Source organism: Pristiophorus japonicus, chromosome 8, assembly GCF_044704955.1.
Source record: "Pristiophorus japonicus isolate sPriJap1 chromosome 8, sPriJap1.hap1, whole genome shotgun sequence".
NCBI classification, from domain to species: Eukaryota; Metazoa; Chordata; class Chondrichthyes; family Pristiophoridae; genus Pristiophorus; species Pristiophorus japonicus.
This window is the reverse complement of record NC_091984.1, coordinates 16,429,272-16,450,516: the sequence shown is the minus strand read 5'-3', so window position 1 is coordinate 16,450,516 and position 21,245 is coordinate 16,429,272. Positions and strand designations below refer to the sequence as shown.

The following is a 21,245-nucleotide window of genomic DNA, read 5'->3' as shown; positions in this document are numbered from 1 at the left end:
CTGGAAGGTCTGGAACCAGCCCCTTGGACTTCATATCCTGAGGATCTTGTTCACCAGAGATACGGTGGACGCTCCCTCCGCTCAGGCGCATGTGTTCCTGGGCTGCCTGCATGACACAGTTACTCCCGTCCTCACTCACAGAGGGCCTGGCTTCAAGTTTGGGGCACTAATCTTAGAGGGCTTTGGTGATGACCGCTTGCTGATGACAATGGTCCACAAAACCCTTCAGAGTCCTGTAAGAGTTTGGCACGTCTAGACTAATGTCCGGCATGGCATCAAACACCCGCACGAATCCACAGCTCATCTGGTCGAGAGTTACAAACCCAGACCCCCAGAAACTCTTCAGGAGTTTTACAATCAGGTCAGAATTGACACAGCCTGCAGAGCACACTCTGGCTGCCTATGAGGGAGCCCATTTGGCCAGGGTTAGGGACGGCGTGCTTCAGGCCCCTCCCACACAGCCTGCAACACATGTTTGCAGAAACAGACTGCCAGGAGCTACTGCACATGCGCGCAGACTCTAGCGTGCATGTGCAGAAGTCCCGGCACTGTTTTCAGCGCCGGGACCTGGCTCCGCCCACTATGCGCTCTGGTGCACTGCGCCACAGGCCATAGGCCTGGAACCAACGGGGAGAATACGGAGGGAAGAAATCGGCACCGTTTCTCTTCGACAAAACCGTATTAGCAGAGGGGGCAAACTTGGGCCTATAGTTCTTATGTTCTTATTTATGCTCCACTCGAGCCTCCTCCAGTCTTTCCTCATCGAAATCTATCAGCATAATCCTCTATTCCCTTCTTCCTCATGTGCTTGTCTAGCCTTCCCTTAAATGCATCGAGACTATTCGCTTCAACTACTCCCTGTGGTAGCGAGTTCCACATTCTCGCCACTCCTTGGGTAAAGACATTTCTTCTGAATTCCCTGTCTCCCTATAGAACAGGGAATGTTTTCGCACAGTTGACTATTGAGGCCGAAACATCATTTAATGGGGAACTGGATAAGTTTTGAAAGCAAAGAATATAAAAAGGATGCGGGGAAAGGGCAGGCTAAGCTCGAGGTCAATAGCTCGCATAGGACCGCTGGGCCAGTTGGCCTCCTGTGCTGTAGAGGCAACGAGATTCTAATCAAAAGAAATGTTCCAGAATCATCTTTATTATTCCGAGTAATTTGTCTCAAAACACGCTGAGATCCAATCTTGAATTCAAAACCTATCCTAATGATAGAGGGAACAATATCAGACGTTCATTAGGTATCTAAACAAATTACAGCAGGTTGCAGTGATGGATGACTGTTTGCATTTTTGATAAAGGGAAATGAGATGGGGAATTCCTGAACATTTAATGATGCAAAAACACAAAAAGGTTTGAAATCACCTGGGCCTTAAAATTACACTGTACGAATGTTTAACACATTCGCGTGCAATTCTTTTGTCCACTATTTTAATAAAGAAGAACAGGATGTAGCTGTTAAGCATTTATTTTACAAACCCAAGCTTAAGAGTGATAGTAACACTTGACAGAAATCAAAGTATCTTCTTTTAATATCAAAATAGGCATGAGCCTACAAGACAGAGGCGGAGAGGTTGTTTCCACTGGTCGGGGAGACTAGAACTAGGGGGCACAGCCTCAAAATACGGGGGAGCCAATTTAAAACCGAGTTGAGAAGGAATTTCTTCTCCCAGAGGGTTGTGAATCTGTGGAATTCTCTGCCCAAGGAAGCAGTTGAGGCTAGCTCATTGAATGTATTCAAGTCTCAGATAGATAGATTTTTAACCAATAAGGAAATTAAGGGTTATGGGGAGCGGGCGGGTAAGTGGAGCTGAGTCCACGGCCAGATCAGCCATGATCTTGTTGAATGGCGGAGCAGGCTCGAGGGGCTAGATGGCCTACTCCTGTTCCTAATTCTTATGTTCTTATGAGCGACACACCCCAAATGAATAGTAACCATTTCCTGCTTGTAATCTGGCGTTAATAAACATAGAAAAATAGAAATTTACAGCGCAGAAGGAGACCATTCCGGCGCATCATGTCCGCGCCAGCCGACAATGAGTCACACGGCCCTCAGTCAGCAGCTCCAAAGGTTACATATAAACCTATGAACAATGACGGAAAGGCAAAGAGCACCCAACCCAACCAGTCCACCTCACACAACTGCGACACCCCTTAGACTGAAACATTCTACACTCCACCCCAACCGGAGCCATGTGATCTCCTGGGAGAGGCAAAAACCAGATAAAAACCCAGGTAAATTTAGGGAGAAAAATCTGGGAACATTCCTCTCCGACTCATCCAGGCGATCGAAACTAGTCCAGGAGATCACCCTGGCCGTATGCTATTCCCTTTAGTACTTACCATTATATCTGCTCTGTCCAACCAAAGGTCATCCAGTCTAATCCCAATTACCAGCTCTCGATCCGTAACCCTGCAGGTTACTACACTTTAAGTACCCATCCAACCATCAGGATGGTATGTTGCCTCCCTGGTGCAAGGGTCAAGGATTTCTTGGAGCGGCTGCAGAGCATTCTGGAGAGGGAGGGTGAACAGCCAGTTGTCGTGGTACATGTAGGTACCAACGATATAGGTAAGAAGCGGGAAGAGGTCCTACAAGCTGAATTTAGGGAGATAGGAGTTAAATTAAAAAGTAGGACCTCAAAGGTAGTAATCTTTGAATTGCTACCAGTGCCACATGCTAATCAGAGTAGAGGAAGCAGGAGAGTTAGAATAAATACATGGCTTGAGCAGTGGTGCAAGAGGGAGAGATTCAAATTCCTGGAACATTGGTTCCAGTTCTGGGGGAAGTGGGACCTGTACAAAAGGGACGGTCTGCACTTGGGTAGGACTGGAACTGATGTCCTAGGGGTAACATTTGCTAATGCAGCTTGGGAGCATTTAAACTAATATGGCAGGGGAATGGGAACCTTTGCAGCGAGACAGGACGAAGTAATATGGAGTCAGAAACAGATGGTAGAAAGGTAAAAAGCAATAGTGGAAGGCCGAGTAAACAAAGGCAAGAAACAAAAAGCGTCACACTACATTATAATTCTAAAAGGACAAAGGGTGTTAAAAAAACAAGCCTGAAGGCTTTGTGTCTTAATGCAAGGAGTATCTGTAATAAGGTGGATGAATTAACTGTGCAAATAGATGTTAACAGATATGATGTGATTGGGATTGCAGAGACGTGGCTCCAGAATGATCAGGGCTGGGAACTCAACATCCAGGGGTATTCAACATTCAGGAAGGATAGAATAAAGGGAAAAGGAGGTGGGGTAGCATTGCTGGTTAAAGAGGAGATTAATGCAATAGTTAGGAAGGACATTAACTTGGATGATGTGGAATCTATATGGGTAGAGCTGCAGAACACCAAAAGGCAAAAAACGTTAGTGAGAGTTGTGCACAGGCCTCCAAACAATAGTAGTGATGTTGGGGAGGGCATCAAACAGGAAATTAGGGGAGCATGCAATAAAGGTGCAGCAGTTATCATGGGTAACTTTAATATGCATACAGATTGGGCTAACCAAACTGGAAGCAATACAATGGAGGAGGATATCCTGGAGTGCATAAGGGATGGTTTTCCAGACCAATATGTCGAGGAACCAACTAGGGGAGAGGCCATCTTAGACTGGGTGTTGTGTAATGAGCGAGGATTAATTAGCAATCTCGTTGTGCGAGGCCCCTTGGGAAAGAGTGACCAAAATATGGTGGAATTCTACATTAGGACAGAGAATGAAACAGTTAATTCAGAGACCATGGTCCAGAACTTAAAGAAGGGTAACTTTGAAGGTATGAGGCGTGAATTGGCTAGGATAGATTGGTGAATGATACTTAAGGGGTTGACAGTGGACGGGCAATGGCAGACATTTAGAGACCGCATGGATGAACTACAACAATTGTACATCCCTGTCTGGCATAAAAATAAAAAAGGGAAGGTGGCTCAACTGTGGCTATCAAGGGAAATCAGGGATAGTATTAAAGCCAAGGAAGTGGCATACAAATTGGCCAGAAATAGCAGCGAACCCGGGGACTGGGAGAAATTTAGAACTCAGCAGAGGAGGACAAAGGGTTTGATTAGGGCAGGGAAAATAGAGTACGAGAGGAAGCTTGCAGGGAACATTAAAATGGACTGCGAAAGCTTCTATAGATATGTAAAGAGAAAAAGGTTAGTAAAGACAAACGTAGGTCCCCTGCAGTCAGAATCAGGGGAAGTCATAACGGCGAACAAAGAAATGGAAGACCAGTTGAACAAGTACTTTGGTTCGGCATTCACTAAGGAGGACACAAACAACCTTCCAGATATAAAAGGGGTCAGAGGGTCTAGTAAGAAGGAGGAACTGAGGGAAATCCTTATTAGTCGGGAAATTGTGTTGGGGAAGTTGATGGGATTGAAGGCCGATAAATCCCCAGGGCCGAATGAACTGCAGATTACTTAAGGAGGTGGCCTTGGAATTAGCGGATGCATTGACAGTCATTTTCCAACATTCCATAGACTCTGGATCAGTTCCGATGGAGTGGAGGCTAGCCAATGTAATCTCACTTTTTAAAAAAGGAGGGAGAGAAAACAGGGAATTATAGACCGGTCAGCCTGACATCGGTAAAATGATGGAATCAATTATTAAGGATGTCATAGCAGCGCATTTGGAAAGAGGTGACATGATAGGTCCAAGTCAGCATGGATTTGTGAAAGGGAAATCATGCTTGACAAATCTTCTGGAATTTTTTGAGGATGTTTCCAGTAGAGTGGACAAGGGAGAACCAGTTGATGGACTTTCAGAAGGCTTTCGACAAGGTCCCACACAAGAGATTAATGTGCAAAGTTAAAGCACATGGGATTGGGGATAGTGTGCTGACGTGGATTGAGAACTGGTTGGTAGACAGGAAGCAAAGAGTAGGAGTAAATGGGTACTTTTCAGAATGGCAGGCGGTGACTAGTGGGGTATCGCAAGGTTCTGTGCTGGGGCCCCAGCTGTTTACATTATACATTAATGATTTAGACGAGGGGATTAAATGTAGTATCTCCAAATTTGCAGATGACACTAAGTTGGGTGGCAGTGTGAGCTGCGAGGAGGATGCTATGAGGCTGCAGAGCGACTTGGATAGGTTAGGTGAGTGGGCAAATGCATGGCAGATAAAGTATAATGTGGATAAATGTGAGGTTATCCACTTTGATGGTAAAATCAGAGAGACAGACTATTATCTGAATGGTGACAGATTAGGAAAAGGGAAGGTGCAACGAGACCTGGGTGTCATGGTACATCAGTCATTGAAGGTTGGCATGCAGGTACAGCAGGCGGTTAAGAAAGCAAATGGCATGTTGGCCTTCATAGCGAGGGGATTTGAGAAAAGGGGCAGGGAGGTGTTACTACAGTTATACAGGGTCTTGGTGAGGTAACACCTGGAGTATTGTGTACAGTTTTGGTCTCCTAACTTGAGGAAGGACATTCTTGCGATTGAGTGAGTGCAGCCAAGGTTCACCAGACTGATTCCCGGGATGGCGGGACTGACATATCAAGAAAGACTGGATCAACTGGGCTTGTATTCACTGGAATTCAGAATTCTGACAGGTTTAGACAGGTTAGATGCAGGAAGAATGGTCTCAATGTTGGGGAAGTCCAGAACCAGGGGTCACAGTCTAAGGTTAAGGGGTAAGCCATTTAGGACCGAGATGAGGAGTAATTACCTCACCCAGAGAGTGGTGAACCTGTGGAATTCTCTACCACAGAAAGTTGTTGAGGCCAATTCACTAAATATATTCAAAAAGGAGTTATATGTAGTCCTTACTACTAGGGGGATCAAGGGGTATGGCGAGAAAGCAGGAATGGGGTAATGAAGTTGCATGTTCAGCCATGAGCTCATTGAATGGAGGTGCAGACTCGAAGGGCCGAAAGGCCTACTCCTGCACCTATTTTCTATGTTTCTATGTTTCTATCTCTTAAAAGTGGTGAGGGTTTTTGCAATCACCACTCTTCCAGACAGCGAGTTCCCGATCTCCACAACCCTTTGCGTAAAGAAGTCCCCCCTCAAATCCCCTCTAACCTTCCACCAACCACCTTAAAACTATGCCCGCTTGTAATAGACACCTCCACCAATGGAAATAGACCCTTACTATCCACGATGTCCAGGCCCCTCAATATTTTGTACACCTCAATGAGGTCTCCTTTCAACTTCCTCTGTTCCAATGAGAACAAACCTAACCTATCCAATCTGACCTCATAACTAAGATTCTCCATTCCAGGCAACATCTTAATAAATCTCCTCTGCACCCTCTCTAGCGCAATCACATCCTTCTTATAATACGGCGAACAGAACTGTACGCAGTACTCCAGCTGTGGTCTAACCAAAGTAATATACAATTTAAGCTCTTAACTTCTATGCCTTGGCCAATAAAGGCAAGCATTCCGTTTGCCTTCTTAACCACCTTATGCACCTGGCCTGCTACTTTCAGGGATCTGTGGACAAGCACTCCAAGGCCCCTTTGATCATCTACACTATTAAGTGGCGTACCTCATAATGTACCCTTTCCTTATTAGACCTCCCAAAGTGCATCACCTCACACTTCTCTGAATTAAATTCCATTTACCACTGCTCTGCCCACCTGACCAGTAGATTGATATCCTCCTGCAGCCCATGACTTTCCTCTTCATTATCAACCACATAGCCAATTTTAGTGTTGCCTGCAAACTTCTTAATCATACTCCCTGTTTTCAAATCTAAATCATTGATATATACCACAAAAAGCAAGGGTCCCAGTACTGAGCCCTGCAGAACCCCACTGAAAACATCCTTCCAGTCACAAAAACATCCATCAATCATTACCTTTGCTTCCTACCTCCAAGCCAATTTTGGATCCAACTTGCCACTTTGCCCTGTATCCCATGGGCTTTTACCTTCATGACCAGCCTACCATATGGGACCCTATCAAAAGCTTTGCTAAAGTACATATATACTACATCGTACACACTACCCTCAGCGACCCGCTTGGTTACCTCCTCAAAAAATTCAATCAGATTAGTTAGACACGATGTTCCCTTAACAAATCCATGCTGACTGTCCCTAATTAATCAATCAGAGACGATCGACTGGTGATGGACCTTTTGTTTCCAACAACGGGGCCTCCAGCTCATTCTGGAGGTGTGGAGGCAAACACCCAGCCAGAGCTTGTAGGTATCAGCAATATACCTGCAGAAGCTGCAATGTCAGCGGTCACTTGGCACATATGTGCAGGAAGCCTGCAGCCAGATTGATGTACGAGGAGGACGGGCCCGATGTAAGCCCTACGAGGCCAAAAGAATACTGGGGGAAATCACTGGAAGCTGAAGTTCAGCGAGTTCATGTGGAGCACATATACAGTTCATATACCAGGACGCCACCGATAATGATGAAAGTGCCCCTCAATGGCATCCCAGTATGAATGGAGCTGGACATGGGGGCCAGCCAGTCCCTGATGAGTATCAAACAGTTTGAAAGGTTGTGGGTGTCCAAGGCCAGGAGGCCAAAATTATTGTCGATTGACGCACTGCTACGGACATATACAGAGATCATTCCGGTGCTAGGCAGCGCCATGGTAGTCGTGACACACAAAGATTCGGAGAACAGGTTGCCACTCTGGATTGTCCCGAGGGACGGTCCCGCACTACTGGGGAGGAGTTGGCTTGCTGTCATGAACTGGAAACGGGGCGATGTCAATGCAATTTCTTCTGTGGAGCGAGTATCATGCTCACAGGTCCTGGACAAATTTGACTCATTATTTCAACCCGGTATCAGCACTTTCATGGGGGCCAAGCTAGTGATTCATGTAAACCCGGACACCAGGCCAGTACACCACAATGCCAGAGTGGTGCCGTACGTGATGCGGGAAAAGATAGAATGCGAATTGGACTGCCTGCTGAGGGAAGGCATCATCTCGCCAGTCGAATTCAGTGACTGGGCAAACCCAATTGTGCCGGTGCTCAAGGCGGATGGGTCATAGAAACATAGAAACATAGAAAATAGGTGCAGGAGTAGGCCATTCGGCCCTTCTAGCCTGCACCGCCATTCAATGAGTTCATGGCTGAACATTCAACTTCAGTACCCCATTCCTGCTTTCTCGCCATACCCCTTGATCCCCCTAGTAGTTAAGGACCTCATCTAACTCCTTTTTGAATATATTTAGTGAATTGGCCTCAACAACTTTCTGTGGTAGAGAATTCCACAGGTTCACCACTCTCTGGGTGAAGAAGTTCCTCCGCATCTCGGTCCTAAATGGCTTACCCCTTATCCTTAGACTGTGACCCCTGGTTCTGGACTTCCCCAACATTGGGAACATTCTTCCTGCATCTAACCTATCTAACCCCGTCAGAATTTTAAATGTTTCTATGAGGTCCCCTCTCATTCTTCTGAACTCCAGTGAATACAAGCCCAGTTGATCCAGTCTTTCTTGATAGGTCAGTCCCGCCATCCCGGGAATCAGTCTGGTGAACCTTCGCTGCACTCTCTCAACAGCAAGAATGTCCTTCCTCAGGTTAGGAGACCAAAACTGTACACAATACTCCAGGTGTGGCCTCACCAATACCCTGTACAACTGTAGCAACACTTCCCTGCCCCTGTACTCAAATCCCCTTGCTATGAAGGCCAACATGCCATTTGCTTTCTTAACCGCCTGCTGCACCTGCATGCCAACCTTCAATGACTGTTGTACCACGACACCCAGGTCTCTTTGCACCTCCCCTTTTCCTAATCTGTCACCATTCAGATAATAGTCTGTCTCTCTGTTTTTACCACCAAAGTGGATAACCTCACATTTATCCACATTATACTTCATCTGCCATGCATTTGCCCACTCACCTAACCTATCCAAGTCGCTCTGCAGCCTCACAGCATCCTCTTCGCAGCTCACACTGCCACCCAACTTAGTGTCATCCGCAAATTTGGAGATACTACATTTAATCCCCTCATCTAAATCATTAATGTACAGTGTAAACAGCTGGGGCCCCAGCACAGAACCTTGCGGTACCCCACTAGTCACTGCCTGCCATTCTGAAAAGTACTCACTTACTCCTACTCTTTGCTTCCTGTCTGACAACCAGTTCTCAATCCATGTCAGCACACTACCCCCAATCCCATGTGCTCTAACTTTGCACATCAATCTCTTGTGTGGGACCTTGTCGAATGCCTTCTGAAAGTCCAAATATACCACATCAACTGGTTCTCCCTTGACCACTCTACTGGAAACATCCTCAAAAAATTCCAGAAGATTTGTCAAGCATGATTTCCCTTTCACAAATCCATGCTGACTTGGACCTATCATGTCACCTCTTTCCAAATGCACTGCTATGACATCCTTAATAATTGATTCCATCATTTTACCCACTACCGATGTCAGGCTGACCAGTCTATAATTCCCTGTTTTCTCTCTCCCTCCTTTTTTAAAAAGTGGGGTTACATTGGCTACCCTCCACTCTATAGGAACTGATCCAGAGTCAATGGAATGTTGGAAAATGACTGTCAATGCATCCACTATTTCCAAGGCCACCTCCTTAAGTACTCTGGGATGCAGTCCATCAGGCCCTGGGGATTTATCGGCCTTCAATCCCATCAATTTCCCCAACACAATTTCCCGGCTAATAAGGATTTCCCTCAGTTCCTCCTCCTTGCTAGACCCCCCAACCCCTTTTATAACCGGAAGGTTGTTTGTGTCCTCCTTAGTGAATACCGAACCAAAGTACTTGTTCAATTGGTCCGCCATTTCTTTGTTCCCCGTTATGACTTCCCCTGATTCTGACTGCAGGGGACCTACGTTTGTCTTTACTAACCTTTTTCTCTTTACATATCTATAGAAAGTTTTGCAATCCATCTTAATGTTCCCTGCAAGCTACTTCTCATACTCCATTTTCCCTGCCCTAATCAAATCCTTTGTCCTCCTCTGCTGAGTTCTAAATTTCTCCCAGTCCCCAGGTTCGCTGCTATTTCTAGCCAATTTGTATGCCACTTCCTTGGCTTTAATACTATCCCTGATTTCCCTTGATAGCCACGGTTGAGCCACCTTCCCTTTTTTATTTTTATGCCAGACAGGAATGTACAATTGTTGTAGTTCATCCATGCGGTCTCTAAATGTCTGCCATTGCCCATCCACAGTCAACCCCTTAAGTATCATTCGCCAATCCATCCCAGCCAATTCACGCCTCATACCTTCAAAGTTAGCCTTCTTTAAGTTCTGGACTATGGTCTCTGAATTAACTGTTTCATTCTCCATCCTAATGCAGAATTCCACCATATTATGGTCACTCTTCCCCAAGGGGCCTCGCACAACGAGATTGCTAATTAATCCTCTCCCATTGCATAACACCCAGTCTAAGATGGCCTCCCCCCTAGTTGGTTCCTCGACATATTGGTCTAAAAAACCATCTCTTATGCACTCCAGGAAATCCTCCTCCACCATATTGCTTCCAGTTTGGTTAGCCCAATCTATGTGCATATTAAAGTCACCCATTATAACTGCTGCACCTTTATTGCATGCATCCCGAATTTCCTGTTTGATGCCCTCCAGAACATCACTGCTACTGTTTGGAGGTCTGTACACAACTCCCACTAACGTTTTTTGCCCTCAGGATATGTGGCAATTACAAGGCCACCATCAATCGGGTGTCACTCCAAGACCAGTACCCACTACCGAGAGTGGATGTCCTCTTTGCGACGCCATCCGGTGGCAAACTTTTTTCAAAATTGTATGTGACCTCAGCCTACATGACCCAGGAGCTGGCACGTGAGTCGAAGAAGCTGACCACCATCACGACACACAAGGGGTTGTTTGAGTACAACAGATGTCCGTTCAGGATTCGTTCGGCCGCCGCGATCTTTCAACAAAATATGGAAAGCCTCCTCAAGTCGATTCCAAGGACGGTGGTTTTTCAAGACGACATCCTCATCACGGATCACGATACTGAAGAACACCTCCACAACCTGGAGGAAGTGCTATGCAGACTGGACCGGGTAGGGCTGTAACTGAAAAAGGCGAAGTGCGTCTTCCTAGCTCCAGAGGTAGAATTCCTGGGGAGGAGGGTAGCAGCAGACGGGATCAGACCTACTGCGTCCAAAACGGAAGCGATCCAAAGAGCACCCAGACCCCGTAACACGATGGAGCTGCGTTCATTCCTGGGGCTCCTGAACTATTTTGGTAACTTTCTTCCCAAATTGAGCAAGCTGTTATAGCCGCTACACGTGCTCCTATGCAAAGGTCGCAATTGGGTCTGGGGGGACAGCCAGTAAAGGGCTTTTGATAGAGCACGCAATTTGTTATGCTCCAACAAACTGTTGATGTTATATGACCTGTGTAAGAAACTTGTTTAAACGTGCGATGCGTCTTCCTATGGGGTCGGGTGCGTGTTGCAGCATGTGAATGCCAATGGTCAATTACAGCCGGTAGCTTATGCCTCCAGAAGTCTGTCCCAGGCAGAAAGGGACTACGGGATGGTAGAAAAGGAAGCGCTAGCATGTGTCTATACAGTAAAAAAAAAGCACCAGTACTTGTTTGGCAGGAAATTTGAGCTGCAGACAGATTACAAACCCCCAACGTCCCTTGTGGCTGACAACAAGGCCATAAATGTGATTGCATCAGCCCGCATGCAGAGTTGGGCACTTACATTAGCCGCCTATGACTACACAATTTGGCATAGATCGGGCACTGAAAACAGCGCCGATGCACTCAGCAGGCTACCACTAGCCACCACTGAGGGGGCAACTGAGCATGATGCTGAGATGGTCATGGCTGTTTAAGCCTTCGAAAGCGAAGGCTCACCTGTGACAGCCCGTCAGACTAAAGTCTGGACAAATAAAGACCCGCTACTGTCTTTAGTTAAGAAATGTGTCCTGAATGGGGACTGGGCAGCCACATACGGGGCATGCCCTGAGGAATTTAAACCGTTTCATAGGTGTAAGGATGAACTCTCGATTCAGGCCGATTGCCTACTGTGGGGAAACCTAGTAGTCATGCCCCAGATGGGCAGAGAGGTGTTTATCAGAGAACTTTACAATGTGCACCCAGGCATTGTGATGAAGAAGGCAATTGCCAGGTCACACGTTTGGTGGCCAGTGATAGATGCAGACCTGGAACTTTGTGTTCGCAGGTGCAACACGTGTGCTCAGCTGGGCAACGCACCCAGGAAAGCCCCCCTTAGCCCCTGGTCCTGGCCCGCCAAGCCATGGTCATGCATCCATGTGGACTACGCAGGTCCTTTTATGGGAAAAATGTTTTTGGTTGTAGTAGACACCTACTCCAAATGGATTGAGTGTGCCATTTTAAATTCAAGCACATCCTCTGCCACGGTAGAAAGTCTACGGGCAATGTTCGCCACGCAAGGTCTGCCAGATATCTTGGTCAGCGACAATGGCCCGTGCTTCACAAGCACTGAATTCCAGGACTTCATGGCAGGCAATAGAATTAACCATGTCAGAACGGCACCGTTCAAGCCGGCCTCAAACGGCCAGGCGGAACGAGCAGTGCAGATAATCAAACAGGGGATGCTCAGATTCCAAGGGGGTTCCCTACAAAGCCGCTTATCATGCCTCCTGTTGGCCAATAGATCCCGACCACACTCGCTCATAGGGGTTCCACCCGCAGAGCTGCTAATTAAAAGGACGCTCAAAACCAGGTTATCCCTTATACACCCTACTATGAAAGAAGTTTTTGAGTGCAGGCGTCAGTCACAATGTGACTACCATGACAGGAATGCGAGGGCGCGATGTATTGATGTCAATTACCCTGTTTTTGTCCTTAATTATGCTGCAGGGCCCAAATGGCTTGCAGGCACTGTGATTGCCAAAGAGGGGAATAGGGTTTTGGTAGTTAAACTTACCAATGGACAAATCTGCTGCAAACACATGGATTAAACTAAAAGGAGGTTCAGCAAACCTCATAGAAGAAGCAGAGGAAGAACACGACCTAGAGTTTACTCCACCATAGGTGACCGAACACCAGTACCAAGTGAAGGAGAGCCCAGTCACTGTGGGCAGTACGGACAGGCCTGAGGCACCGCAAACAGCAGACACTCAGGCCAGCACCCAATAACCGGAGCCCCAACTCAGGCGCTCTACAAGGGAGCGTAAACCACCAGAGAGACTCAACCTGTGATCCCAATAAGACTTTGGGGGGGAGGTGATGTCATGTATTCAACTATCATTGTAACCCATGTATAAGCTGACCCAAGTTGTACACCTTGAGAACATTGACCACAGGGGGTGAACTTGTGGGAGACAATCCTACCTGGACTTTCAGGTATAAAAGGGGAAGCTCCACCCACCTTCATCACTTGAGGTCTTGGTAATAAAGGTAACTGGTCACAGAGTGACCTTCTCTCAAGTATGGGCCTCGAGTGCATTTATACTGTATAGTAAGGACATATCAGATAAGGGGTCGACAGTAGTATAACTCAGGTCTGCTGAATATACGCTCCACAGTACAAATACGGCTTTTAGACCAGTGTCTACGACTAAGCCACTGCACTCTCAATCATCCAGCAGACGTATGTCTAAGCTTCTTGTTCGATATAGAATATTGGGCTGGATTTTTGGTTGTCTAACGCCTCAGTTAGCAGCCAGATTGGGTTAACCAAACAGGAGTGCAGCATTTAGTGCCCTGACCGAAAATTCATTAGAGGCTCACCGGAGGCCCACAGCAGTAGCGCCTGGCTGCTGACAATCACTCCGATCATGACGTATTCTTGGTGCAATGTCCATGCTTGCGCCCCGGTCAGAAAATGAGGTGCGGCCGCCTTATTTAGTGGCCGCCAAGAACAATGCCTGGAAGAACAGTCGGTACAGGCTTGCAGAATTGTTAACTGGTAGCTACTTAAAGGGATAATTAAGTGCTTCCCATGGAGTTCACAGTCAGTGCAACCGTGAGCCTCCAAGTTTACAGCGGCAGACAGAAATAAGAGTTTAGCTTGAGTAAAAGTGATTTTGAAAACTTTAACGGGTACATCACTATGCCTTTTCCGCGGGATCTGAATCGGAGTTCGGCGCATGCGCAATGACTCGGTTAAATTTAGCGCTGGCATTTTCGTTAGCGTCCCCCCAGCTCTGGTCTGAATTAGCGGCCCCATCGGCTCTTCGACCGATTCTGACGAATTTCTGGGTGGGAGGCGCAAACTTTTTCAAGGCGCTAAAAGTACCGCTCCGCCTGGATTAACGCCACAGCAGAGGCGCGAGTGAATTTCTCCCCCATTGCGTTTGACTGAATATATTTCTGATGTCCGGACATAGTCACAAGATGGCACAGGGCCTCTTTGTACTGCTCCCAGAGCTTTTAGGGACATCCTTTTGTGAATCGTGTACTAAATGCCGATCTGTTAGCTCTGCTAAAACGCGAAGGAGCAAACTCTGAAAACGCCATTCTTCAATGGAGCTTCCCATCTGCTGGGGGATTAATTTAGCTGCGGGTATAATATTTATGAGATGGAAAAGCAGCGCTGTCTGCAACATCAAACGAGAAAAGCGAGAGGCATAAGTTCTCCCGCATTAATATGGATGGCTGCAGCTGAAACATGTCAAGAGCTCGCACTAATTGTGGCTCCGCGTGACAGTGCCGAAAGTGCCGAGGTTTCTTTGCTGGGTGTACCATGGGAAGATGTCACTTATCTTTGTCAAAGAGAACTAATTATCACAGCACGATTATGCTAAAAATACTCCACAGGTTTTTTTTTAGCACAGTTAAAACGGCAATATCAAACCGTCAGAACTTTTTCCTCTCTCCCAACCTCTTGCAGTTCGTACTGGAGAATTAAACCGGAGATGTGTCATCTAATTTATCCTGGTTAAGTCATCTCCATTTAATTTATTCAGTTTAACCTGTCCACAGTCCTCATTCAGTACGTGAAGCTTTTTTTGAGATTGTGGAGTTCTCTACAATCCCTCCATGGCCTTGCCCCTTCCTTGACTCTGAAACCTCCTCTGGCCCTACAACATTACGAGATCTCTGTGCACCTCCAATTCTTTCATCACTCCACTAATGGCGACTGAGCCTTCAGCTGCCAAGACCCTAAGCTCTTGAATTCCCTCCCTAAACCTCACCGACTCTCTATCTCTCTCTCCTCCTTTAAGACACTCCCTAAAACCTATCTCTTTGGCCAAGCTTTTGGTCACCCATCCCAATATCCCTTTATGTGGCTCAGTGTCAATTTTTGTCTGATTATGTTCCTGCGAAGTGCCTTCGGACATTATACTACATTAAAGTAGCTATATAATTGCAGGTATTATGCAAAAGCATGCAGGATTCTTGGCTTTATTATTAGAGGACTGGAGTACAAAATAAAGGTCGTTATACTAAACCTTTATAAAACACTGGTTAGGCTTCAATTCTGAGCACCACAGTTTAGGAAGGATGCCAAGGCCTTAAAGAGATTGCTCATGAGATTTGCTAGAATGGTTCCAGGGCTGAGGGAGTTCAGTTATGTGAAGAGACTGGAGAAGCTGGGGTTGTTCTCCTTGGGACATAGAAGGTTAATAGGGGATTTGATAGAGGTGTTCCAAATTCTGAATTCTTTTACTAGCGTAAACAAAGAGAAACTGTTTCCAGTGGCAGAAGGGTCGGTAATTAGAGGATACAGATTTAAGGTGATTGCCAAAAGAACCAGTGCATAAGGAAATATATTTTTACACAATGAGTTCTTGTGATCTAGAATGCACTGCTTAAAAGGATGGTGGAAGCAGATTTATTAGTAACTTTCAAAAGGGAATTGGATAAACATTTGAAGGGAAAGGTTTTCAGGGCTGTCGGGAAAGAGCTGGGGATTGGGACTAATTGGAGAGTTCTACCAAAGAGCCGGGACAGGCATAAGAACATAAAAACATAAGAAATAGGAACAGGAGTAGGCCATATGGCCCCTTGAGACTGCTCCGCCATTCAATAAGATCATGGCTGATCTGATCATGGACTCAGCTCCACTTCCCCGCCCACTCCCCATAACCCCTTATTCCCTTATCGTTTAAGAAACTGTCTATTTCTGTCTTAAATTTATTCAATGTCCCAGCATCCACAGCTCTCTGAGGCAGCAAATCCCACAGATTGACAACCCTCTGAGAGAAGAAATTTCTCCTCATCTCTGTTTTAAATGGGTGGCCCCTTATTCTAAGATTATGCCCTCTAGATCTAGTCTCCCCCATCAGTGGAAACATCCTCTCTGCATCCACCTTGTCAAGCCCCCTCATAATTTTATACGTTTCGATAAGATCACCTCTCATTCTTCTGAATTCCAATGAGTAGAGGCCCAACCTACTTAACCTTTCCTCACAAGTCAGTCCCTTCATCTCCGGAATCAACCTAGTGAACCTTCTCTGAACTGCCTCCAAAGCAAGTATATCCTTTCATAAATATCGAAACCAAAACTGCACGCAGTATTCCAGGTGTGCCCTCACCAATGCCTTGTATAACTGTAGTAAGACTTTCCTGCTATTATACTCCATTCCCTTTGCAATAAAGGCCAAGATACCATTGGCCTTCCTGATCACTTGCTGTACCTGCATACTATCCTTTTGTGTTTCATGCACAAGTACCCCCAGGTCCTGCTGTACTGCAGCACTTTGCAATCTTTATCCATTTCAATAATAACTTGCTCTTTGATTTTTTTCTGCCAAAGTGCATGACCTCACACTTTCCGACATTATACCTCATCTGCCAAATTTTTGCCCACTCACTTAGCCTGTCTATGTCCTTTCGCAGATTTTTTGTGTCCTCCTCACACATTGCTTTTCCTCCCATCTTTGTATCATCAGCAAACTTGGCTACATTACACTCAGTCCCTTCTTCCAAGTCGTTAATATAGATTGTAAATAGTTGGGGTCCCAGCACTGATCCCTGCGGCACCCCACTAGTTACTGGTTGCCAACCAGAGAATGAACCATTTATCCTGACTCTCTGTTCTCTGTTAGTTAGCCAATCCTATATCCATGCTAATATGTTACCCCCAACCCCGTGAACTTTTATGTTGTGCAGTAACCTTTTATGTGGCACCTTGTCAAATACCTTCTGGAAGTCCAAAAACACCACATCCACTGGTTCCCCTTTATCCACCATGTTCGTTACAACCTCAAAGAACTCCAAACATGACTTCCCCTTCATAAATCCATGCTGACTCTGCCTGACCGAATTTTGCTTTTCCAAATGTCTTGCTACTGCTTTTTTAATAATGGACTCCAATATTTTCCCAACCACAGATGTTAGGCTAACTGGTCTATAATTTCCTGCTTTTTGACTGCCTCCTTTTTTAAATAGGGGTGTTGCATTTGTAGTTTTCCAATCTGCTGGGACCTCCTCAGAATCCAGAGAATTTTGGTAAATTACAACTAATGCATCCACAATCCCTGCTGCTATTTCTCTTAAGACCCTAGGATGCAAGCCATCAGGTCCAGGGGATTTATCTGCCTTTAGTCCCATTATCTTACTGAGTACCACCTCCTTAGTGATTGTGATTGTGTTAAGTTCCTCCCCCTCTATAGCCCCTAGACTACCGATTGTCGGAATATTGTTAGTGTCCTCTACCATAAAGACTGATACAAAATATTTGTTCAGAGTTTCTGCCATCTCCATGTTCGCCATTACTAATTCTCTGGTCTCATCCTCTAAGAAATCAACATTTACTTTAGCCACCCTTTTCCTTTTTATATACCTATAGAAACTCTTGCTATCTGTTTTTATATTTTGTGCTAGTTCACTTTCATAGTCTATCTTCCCTTTCTTAATCATTTTGTTTTAGTCGTTCATTGCTGGCTTTTAAAATCTTCCCAGTCTTATGTCCTCCCACTAGTTTTGGCCACTTTATATGCCCTTGTTTTTAATTGGATACCGTCCTTTATTTCTTTAGTTAGTCACGGATGGCTATCTTTTCTCTTACACCCTTTCCTCCTCACTGGAATATATTTTCTTGAGAGTTGTGAAATAGCTCCTTAAATGTACACCGCTGTTCATCAACGTCCTACACTTTAATCTATGTTCCCAGTCCATTTTGCCCACACCTGCCCTCATACCTTCATAGTCTCCTTTATTTAAGCTTAGTACGCTGGTTAGAGATCCAACTTTCTCACCTTCCATCTGAATTTGAAATTCAATCATGCTATGATCACTCATTCCGAGGGGATCCTTTACTAGGAGATTGTTTATTAATCCTGTCTGATTATGGGCCAAATGGCCTCCTTCTGTGCTGTGCCATTCTATGATTCTATGATTATCTTGTTCTTATAACGGCAACTGAACAGATGAACTGGGCCCTGATTCTTTTAAAGTCTCCATGAATACTTCACATGAAATCGGAGAAGATTCTGACTTGTCACGGATATTACTTTTTTAAATTGAAAAGAGATCCATTGACTTATTACGGAAGCTGATTTGAAAAAAAAAAGTAATTTTAATATCAATTGTGGGCCTGTAATGTTCTCAGTAGAACGCAATATACAACTCTATCGCTTGACATAAACTCATTCTGCACCAATTATTTCACATATTACCGAGGCAGGCATTGAGATGATCATTCAATACCAGATGTTTTGCCCAGAATGATGGCTCATCTTGTACAGAAATGATTTAATTATAGTTTCGCTCAGGGAATTAGATGTTTCGTAAATTTTCAGTAAACAAGAACATGAAACCGATGCTTACAAAGTTTTTAATAAGCTGAAGAATATATATTTTAAGAATTGGTGAACAGATGAAGACAGATAAAGGGGTAAGATGCTATGGGTGGAGGGGGCTTGTGGAGGGGGTTGGTTTAGTGGAGGCAGAGAATGCAACTTGCACCGGCTTCCAGCATGAAAAGAGCGGCGTGATGTGATACCAACGAGGTCCCCGAAGAGTCCCAGCCTGAAGCTCAGTCAAACGTCCTCAGCTGCATGAAACCGGCAACCTGCAGATGCCAATCGAGGCCTTAGGAATTTCGGCCAACTCTGACGCGAAGCCAGCCTGCACTTAGGTCCCAGTAAGTGTCAGCTTGGCTCAGTGGGCAGCATGCTCTCTCGCTTCAGGGTCAGAAGGTTGTGGGTTCAAGTCCCACTCCAAAGACTCGAGCACAAAATCTAGGCTACACTCCAGTGTAGAACTGAGGGAGTGCTGCACTGTCAGAGGTGCCGTCTTTTGGGTGAGACGTTAAACCAAGGCCCCGTCTGCTCTCTCAGGTGGATGGAAAAGATCCCACGGCAATATTTTGAAGAAGAGCAGGGGAGTTCTCTCTGGTGTACTGGCCAATATTTCTCCTTCAACAGCGCCTAAAACTAGATTACATAGCCATTTATCTCATTCCTATTAGAATGGCCTTGCTGTGCGAAAATTGCCTGCCACTTTCCCTTCATTGCAACAGTGGCAGCACTGCATTGACTCTAAAGCACTTGTGGACATCCTGAGGTAGTGAAATACAAGTCTTTTTTTTGTGGGGGGGAGGTGGTGGGTAAATTGGAGTGGGACCGGACCGGGCCTGCACAGGCCCGCATTATTTTTGTGAAGCCAGAAGGAGATATGAAACTATAGAAAAGTTGGCACATCTTTTTTGTGGGCGGCCCTTTAAGGACTGCTGGCTAGGCTGCCAAAGACCCGGAGGAACTGAATGGACCAAGTGCAGCTTAAGCTCCACCCAGTCACACACCAATTTTTCATCGGGATCCTAAAAGTGCCGTTGGGACCCCAGTTTGCGTATTTAAGGTGCCTGACGCCCATTTCAGTCGCTGGCCTTCCAATGTGGCAGCTGGCCCACTACCAGGGAGAGATCGGGCGCGAAAGTTCGCGACCCGAAATTCATCCCTCCATCATTAATTTTTCAGCCCCCCCCTCCATGGCTTCACCGCTCTCACAGGCAAGGACTTCAGCAGTGACGAAGAAAACATTTCTGTGGTGAGCTGTTAACTAGCAGCAAATGTTGAGCCGCCTGACATCATCATAGGCAGTCTCCCTCGAAATTGAGGAAGACTTGCTTCCACTCTAAAAGTGAGTTCTCAAGTGGCTGTACACTTGATCAGCTCCGCTGGGCAGGCCACATTGTCTGCAGGCAGCGGAAAGAGCGTGTGGCAAATCTGTCCCACCCACTCTTACCCTCAACGACTATCTGTCCCACCTGTGACAGGGACTGTGGTTCTTGTATTAGACTGTTCAGCCACCTAAGGACTCATTTTAAGAGTGGAAGCAAGTCTTCCTCGATTCCGACTGACTGCCTATGATGATGATGTACAGTCCAATGCGGGAATTACAGTCTCTGTCACAGGTGGGACAGACAGTGGTTGAAGGAAAGGGTGGGTGGAGAGTCTGGTTTGCCGCACGCTCTTTCCGCTGTCTGTGCTTGATTTCTGCATGCGCTTGGCGACGAGACTCGAGGTGCTCAGCGCCCTCCCGGATGCTCTTCCTCCACTTTGGGCGGTCTTGGGCCAGGAATTCCCAGGTGTCGGTGGGGATGTTACACTTTATCAAGGAGACTTTGAGGGTGTCCTTGAAATGTTTCCTCTGCCCACCTGGGGCTCACTTGCCGTGTAGGAGTTCCAAGTAGACCTCCAGGACCTCAGATCTGGCACCAAGCTTATGGTCTACAGGGCTATAGTGATACCCGTCCTCCTATGTGGCTCAGAGACGTGGACCATATACAGCAGACACCTCAAAGTATTGGAGAAGTACCACCAGCGCTGCCTCCGCAAGATTCTGCAAATCCCTTTGGAGGATGGATGCACCAATGTCAATGTTTTCGACCAGGCCAACATCCCCAGCATCGAAGCACTGCCCACACTCGACCAGCTCCGTTGGGCGGGCCACATCATCCGCATGCCTGTCACAAGACTCCCTAAGCAAGTGCTCTACTCGGAACACCTACATGGGCAACCTGAACAGCAACACTTGCAAAAGACTCACAAATGAGCAAAAAATGCTAAGCCGTTGCCGAGGTAACTTATTCATTTGACATTCTTTTGTTCATTTGTGTCCTTTTGTCGGTTTAATAAAATATTTAATCAGTCGACACCACGGAACAAACTAAAGGCAATTGGCTTGAAACAGTTAACGAACACGAAAGTATAACAGAGTCAGGAGAAGCTTTTGTATTGGGTTTAACTGGGTGTTAGTGCTGTGGGAGACCCTGCATGCCAGATACTGGTAGAGACCCCATGTGTCCTCTCAGGTGCACATAAAAGATCCCATGGCACTAATCAAAGAAGAGCAGGGGAGTTCTCCCCGGTGTCCTGGCCAATATTTATTCCTTACCGACATCATTAAAAACAGATGATCTGATCATTATCTCATTGCTATTTGTGGGACCTTGCTG

At 46.1% G+C, this 21,245-nt stretch overlaps 1 protein-coding gene across 1 annotated transcript in view; it reads right to left on the bottom strand.

Moving 5' to 3' along the window:
- Nucleotides 1–21,245, bottom strand: part of adgrl4 (adhesion G protein-coupled receptor L4) — a 159,301-nt gene that overhangs the window by 22,032 nt on the left and 116,024 nt on the right. The window lies entirely within an intron of this gene.